General features: G+C 38.3%; 1 long non-coding RNA gene across 1 annotated transcript; it reads left to right on the plus strand.

The window, feature by feature from the left end:
• The first annotated feature begins 649 nt into the window (after positions 1–649).
• LOC120286903 lies at positions 650–4,470 on the plus strand. Its single transcript, XR_005545617.1, has 2 exons — positions 650–853; positions 1,020–4,470. It is a non-coding gene; the product is annotated as an uncharacterized LOC120286903 (long non-coding RNA).
• Positions 4,471–7,158: the final 2,688 nt, after the last annotated feature.

Raw genomic sequence — 7,158 nt, forward strand, 5'->3', positions numbered from 1 at the left:
CAACAGAGAACGCTATGTAAGCATCAATTTCGATAACAAAGGTGACTCGCATCGTCAGACATTTGACCCGATCAGTCCATAACTCGATGCCTATTGAATTCAATTCGTTGAAGTGAAGCAAACAACCACCTTTTTGTTTTTTTGATATAAAAATTCATTGACAAACTACGCAACACCCAAAGTGCCTAAATCTAATTGAAACTAGAAGCAAATCAAGGCCCAATTGACCCAATGGTAGGCTTGAGAGGCATAAATGATATAATGGCATTGAGGTTCATCAAAAAAGTTACATCGTTATACATTTGACCCAATGGATCCAAAGTTTGACCTGAATTGAGTTCAATTTGTTGCAAATGTGAAGCAACAACCCAATTTGAGAGCCCAAATCTGATCTAAACTCGATGCAAATCAAGGCCTGATTGGCCCAATGGCTGGTTTTTTTTTGGTCAGAAAAGAACTTTGCATTCAACGCATCAAAGGGTTACATTGTGCAGATAGAGCATCTGTTATTAACAGGTCTAACAAAATGGGAGAAATTGAGATGGGCCAAATCTCCGAAAGGGCCTCATTCATATGGCTTTTGGCGGCCCAGTCGGCCACTTCATTGGCCTTCCTTCTACAATGTCGAACCCTAACTTCTGGGCAAGCACGAAGGAGATGGATGGCGTCGTTGAAGATCACCCGAACCTCCCATGGCAGATGGGCATCCGTGTTGACAGATTCAACCAGTATGGCGCTGTCCGATTCGATGATCAGTGCATCGCAGTGTCTGCCCAGGCAATGCAAATGGCTAAGAGTGATCAAAAGGGCCATAAACTCTTATTGTAGAGCCGATGAAGCAGGAAAGGTTGTGGTAAGTCGATCGATGATTCTGCCATTGTGATCTCGGATTATGCTTGCCATAGAGCCCCTGAGAAGATGTGGCCAGAAAGCCCCATTGATATTAATCTTAAAACTGCCTTGATCTGGAGGACGCCATACCTCCTTTGTACTGATCTGTTGTTGGCTGATTGTTGCAGGGTTACGATAAGAGCAAAGAGCGGATCGAGCGTTGGCGATAGCTCTGTCAAGCACCTGAGATGCATCCACCTATTGGTGACGAAAGATAAAGTTGTTCCTGGATTTCCAAATGTGCCATAGGACATAGGCGATGGTGTTCTGATCAGGTACACTTTGATTTCGAACAAACAGATCTGAAATCCATTCATTTAGGCTCTGTGAATGCTGTGTCTGAATGGGTAAATGAAGCTTGGGGTCTGACCAAATGGCACTAGTCCAATGACAACGCAGAAATATGTGATCGGCCGATTCAGGTTCACTATTATGGCAGATTACACAGTAAGGGTCAGGGCTGATATTTCTGTTATACAGATTACCTTTTGTAGGTAGAACATTGTGTAGTAGACTCCATAGAAAATATTTGATCTTGGGCGCAATGCTTAATTTCCATAGTATTTTCCATAAAGCTATCGGGAACTGATGGCTATGCAAATCGCCATCTTGATTGCTGTTGATTTCTGTCGGCCGAGTGTGTATGTAACCACTCTTGACGGTATAGACGCGGTGAGTGGTTTCCGTCCATATCAGTTTATCCTCTGTATGAGAAGGGCTGATCAGGATGGCGAGGATTTCCTTAACTGTAGTGTCGTCATAGAGGTCATTAAGTAGGGGGATATTCTAGGCATTGGTATGCCTATCCATGAGTTCGCCTACCATAGCCGATTCATCCCGGTTTGCTTGGCCAACCAGAAGTCCTTGTGGTAGCCACTGATCTTCACGTATGTTAATCCTAGTTCCATCACCTACTAACCATCGAAGCTTAGGAAGGATTGAATTCCAACCTAGTAAAAGACTCTGCCAACCCCAAGATGGTCTGGCCCCTTTATCCGCATGTAAAAAATCTCGGGAATGGAAGTAGATACCTTTAAATAATTTACTCCAAAGTGCCGTAGAATTTTGAATCAACCGCCAAGCCTATTTTCCAAGCAGTGCATTGTTGAAGTGCATGAGATCTCTGAAGCCGATACCACCTTGGTTCTTGCTCTGTTTAAGCACATCCCATCTTTTCCAATGGCCGGTTTGAGAGGCATAAGTGATACAATTGCATTGAGTAAAGTTTTTTATATTAAATTGTTATTCATATGAAATGACAAATGAGGTTGTATAACTGTGATCATGAAAGATTGAAGTGCATAATTGTCTGCTATTATTGTCACCTAACTTATCACTTGGTGAGTAAGTTTCATCTAATTTAGTACTTAGTAGGTAACGAAATATCAAAGTAGTTATAGCAACTTTCTCATCCTTATTAGTTACTTCTTATACATAAAAGGCATATGCGGTTCTCTTGCCAATGAGTTACATTTCCATTTAATTATTAATTTTTCAAGATGTCGAGTAACTATTAAAAACTCGGTAATTAGAATTGTCTCATCTTCTAACTTACTTGTAACGTCGAAATAATAACTATCAATATGCAAAGTAATTGCACTCAATACCTTATTCACAATAAGGGTAAATCGTTATATAATATAAGAGAGAGTGCGCATGTTTTTGCTAGTGTCGGATGGAGAAAGATCAGGATGCTCTCTCCGTTAGAGACTGGCGGCGAAGACGGGGTGCTACAATAACAAAAATGGGTTATTTGAAGAGGAATAGAATGAACAGACATATATGCAAGTGGAGGAAGATGTTGCTGATGAAAAGAGCAGGGGTTTGGCGATGGTCAGCAACAATCGCCTTTCAATTGGGTACTTAGAATGAAAGACAATTAGCTAGATGCGCCAAAAATGACCTTCTTAGATTCAACCAATGCCCAAAGTAAATAGAGAAGTTATCACACCCAGGCCCATAGAGGGTCGCTCCCTTCTATATCTTCAAAGAGAAAAGTGATTTTTCTATAAGTTAGTAATTTTCACCTGAATAAGTGGCTTTCAAAATATTAGTAAGTGGTACATTTCCACCTAATTCAATTGGCAAATATGTAATTAGTCGAAGTGACTTTTCATTTCATTAGAAACTTTTATACAGAAAAAAGGAAGTATGTACCTTTCAAATTTCTTGGTTTGATTATCAATTTTTCTTTAGGAAAAGATCATTTTCAATCCATCGAGAGTTCGCAGATTTTAAGTCTTGATTTAAAAAGTCGGAACTTTAATTTTAATTGGTAATTAGTTGGTATGGCTTATAATTTTAATATAATAAAATACCTACTAGTATATCAAGAGTTGGCAACATTCACAAGTAGTAGCTATTCTGAAATATTAGATAACCAAATATATTTATGTAGTCAGCAACTACACTACTGCAATAATTTCTTCAATGATCCAGCAATGGCCAGTAAAAATGGCATGAATTTTCTCCGCTTTTAATCTCACGACACCATGGGATCACCCATAATGGGAATCTGACACCTCAACAAGATGAATTTGGCTCCGAGGAGGTTCTTTTATGTTTTGTTTGCCAGAACATTGCACAAGCAAATATATTTTAAGCATTTAAGTAGTTTATGTCCGGATTTTTTGTCTCTTTGTTAGATGGGTAGTTCAAGGCATTGATCACGACGTCGCAGGAAGATCGTTGCTGGGGAAAGGCTCCATCTTTTTTCCCTGGAGGAGAGATGCTGAAGTGGTTGCTTATGGCTTCACATTGCTTCGCGACGAGTTCCTAGGATAAGCTTTTTGTTTTGTATTTGGACCAAGAGGAGGAAAAGTGGTTGCCCCGGTCCAGATCCTTCCACACATTAATGCCAAGAAGGGGAGAGGGAGTTCTCTATATGCACCATACTATCAAGTCATTTCCGATGACGTGGCTTGCATATTACCAACCAAGAGCAGAAAAGTCAATTTTAATCAAGATGATTTGAATCATTTCCAATTTAGCCTCAAGAGTAATGGGAGAAATCTTCCAAAAGTGGGGATTCAGAATAATGCTGGGCAATTAGAGGACAACTTGAAGGCCGTGATTCCAGACAATCAGTAACTCAGCTTGATCCAGCTTTCCTCTATGTGGTTGGTCACTTACACTCTTCGAGGTTTGTCATGCTGAGGTATCAAACAAATTCATAAGAAGAGAGCTCAAGAGAAGCAGATTTACGGGAGAACCCACCAGTACCAGCTTTATAGTCCATGAAAAAGGGACTTGCATCTAGAGCTATGAAGGAGGATATTGCACTTTGGGAAAATGGCCCAAGTCAAACGGATCACGAGGAAAGTGGCCCAACAGTGCAGAGGAATGCATGATGGGGCTGCATAATACTGAAGCTGGAATTCTCGATTTATATCAACTGAATTTGCGTGACGATTTAGTGGAAACTCTAGTGACATCTATAATTATTGGGAAAGACAGATAAAACTCTTTGAGAGACTTCTAATAATGGATTTTAAACTTTGGAATTATTGCTTTTAAATTTCTTACATTTCCTATATCAAGAATGCTACGTTGAAAGAATGATCGAATATATTTGTGTTATTATTCTACTTACACATTTTTTTTTCCAATAGTAGTTTAAGCTTGTCCGTTCAATCATGTAATGACCATGCAATGTGGAATAATGAAGATGACACTGGCATTGGGGCTGGTTTTCAGAAAGCTCGCCAAAGGTATTCAATCAAAATCACAGCTTGTTGCAGCTTTTTAAGTCGTCTTAGTTAAAATCATGGAGCATCTTTAAAAAAAATAAAGAAAATTTCCAAATAAGGGCTTAAAGTGAGGCCATTTTTTTTAAGAGAGCCTAGAGTGGAAATTATTTCAATGAGGGCCTTAAGCGGCTAAATCAATATCAAATAAAGACCTAAGCTCATTGGTCAAATGCTCGCTGGCTGACAAGCATATGATATTTCCAACAATTGGAATAGGGGCATTTTTGTAACGGAAATACAATGGAAAAGAGATAGGGGACTCGAGCCCTGGATTCACTCTAGAAATGAACATGTAGAAGGAACAAGGTGGTGGGGCCCACCTGCCCATCAAAATCAACTTTATCTTTTTCTCTTTCCACAGCGAAGTTGTGTGGAGGTGTGAGGTGAAGTTGCATGGAGGGAACTTGGCACGAAAGTGATGAGCTATTCCTAGCACTTTTGACTAAGCAAAAAAGACAGAAAAAAGGAGAGATATTGTCAAATCACATGGAGTTCACAATGATTGGTGTAGTTAGTGCGCTCGATTAATATTAGTGATGCTCATCTTTAACATCGATTTAAATAGTAACAAAATAAGCTAAACTCTAAACGCAATATTTATCACATCATCCAACTTTAGTGGACGATCTATACTTTCGAAGTGTCATTTTTCATTAAAGTCCAAACACGAAAATTCTCTTTCTAGACTAAATAATCTGAATGTAATGTGCTCTTTCACAACTAGGCGGGGTCTTTCTTACGAACTCTCATATGAAGTATCCAATTCTTTTAACATCGCTAAGCAAATGAATTCCAAAAAGCATCCAATGAAAAAGGCCCTATTCAAGCGAAGGATCCTTTGCTCCAAAGTAATAGAAAATAAGTTATTGGCATTCTAATTAATCACAAAAAGGTGTTCTTCTAGAGAAATTTCTCATTTCTTTGAATCTATAAATTAGAAACAACTGCATTACATTCAATTGAGCAAAAAGCTTGACCTTTCATCCCCGATCTATGAATGAATACTAATCACACAACGAGACTATATACCCTCTTCCTCTTCCCCTTATTCGCAATTTATGGGATAATATTTGTCACAAAACTTGTGCAATATAGACTTAATTTCTGTGCTCGTTGTTTGGTAATCTGCATTCATACTCCTGTTATGGCACAAAAATGCCCTTGCTATGGTGAGGGACCTTATCGTTGGTATGATGATTAAGCTCAGTGATTATGGCCTCCAGTGCAAGAGCTAATGAAAAACCAACATTTTTTGCTGATAAGGTGAAAAATCTTATCCTTGGCATGGTGAATGTGCTATGGCTCAAATCAAAAAGCAACAATTGAATTCCATGCCGTGTTCACGAGGTTTGGCCATTGACGACAAAGCATACGCTAGGAAAAAAATGAAAGCATTAAGAAAATTGCAAAATAGGGACCACTACCAACATGTAGGATCACTACGGCAGTAAATCCAATTTAAAAATACATTGTGGATGCAATTTATATGCGTTACAAAAGGAGACATAATGCACCCAAAAATCTAACAAAACAAGCAAAAGCAATACTAAATACAAAAAGTTCTCCTACCATCACTATTCTCGCTATTATCGGTGTGAAATTCTACTACAAGCCTACACCTTATTGACATGTTGCTTCAACAAAATGCAATTGTTTTCTCTTGGTTGAATGAAGGATTGGCTGCATCAATTTGAATGAGACTAACCTTAGTTGAACGTAAGTGGAGATCGAAGTCCATCGCAACCTTGAGAAAAGATGATGGAGAGTCGAGGCCCTTGTGTAAGATTTGAGTGTATTACTAAAAGAAGAGGTGAGCCTTGCTCGAGTTATGTCTTCTTCTCTCTAAAGAAACGAAGATCGGAAGCAAAGAAGAACATGTGAAGAAACAAAGGAAGAAGGATTTGAGTTTTTTATTTTCTTTTTAAGGTTTGCAATTGTTTACTCAAATTTTTTGGACAAAAGTACCCATATTATAGCCACTGGAAAATCATACGCTCGTTGGTCAACAAACATTTGACCGATCAATGAGTTTAAGCTTTTATGAGAGACAAATTTAACTACTTTAGGCCATTATAATAATGTCCATTTTAGGTCCCTTTTTTATAAAATGGCCAAATTTGAAAATTTTCCAAATAATAACTACTAAGCCGTTTATGTTAGTAGCAAAAAAAAAAAAAACATGGAGGATAAAAATGCAATGAAAATGAACCTCTGGACTCAAGCCTTGGATTCGCTCTAGGTATGAGCATGTAGAAGAACGAGGTGGTGGGGGCCACCTACCAACTTGATCATTTTTCTTTCCAAAGCGAAGTCACGTGGAGTGCTAGCATAAAAGTGATGAGCGAATAATCCTTTTGGGCTTTTGACTAAGCGAAAAAGAAAAATAAAGATAAAAAGACATATCATCAAATCACATTGAATAATAATGATCGGTAAAATTAGTGCACTCTATTAACATTAATGACGTTCATATGTAACATCGATTTTGATAGTAACAAAATAAGCTAAATTCTAGATG

This window comes from Eucalyptus grandis, chromosome 8 (assembly GCF_016545825.1).
Source record: "Eucalyptus grandis isolate ANBG69807.140 chromosome 8, ASM1654582v1, whole genome shotgun sequence".
In the NCBI taxonomy this organism is placed as follows: domain Eukaryota; kingdom Viridiplantae; phylum Streptophyta; class Magnoliopsida; order Myrtales; family Myrtaceae; genus Eucalyptus; species Eucalyptus grandis.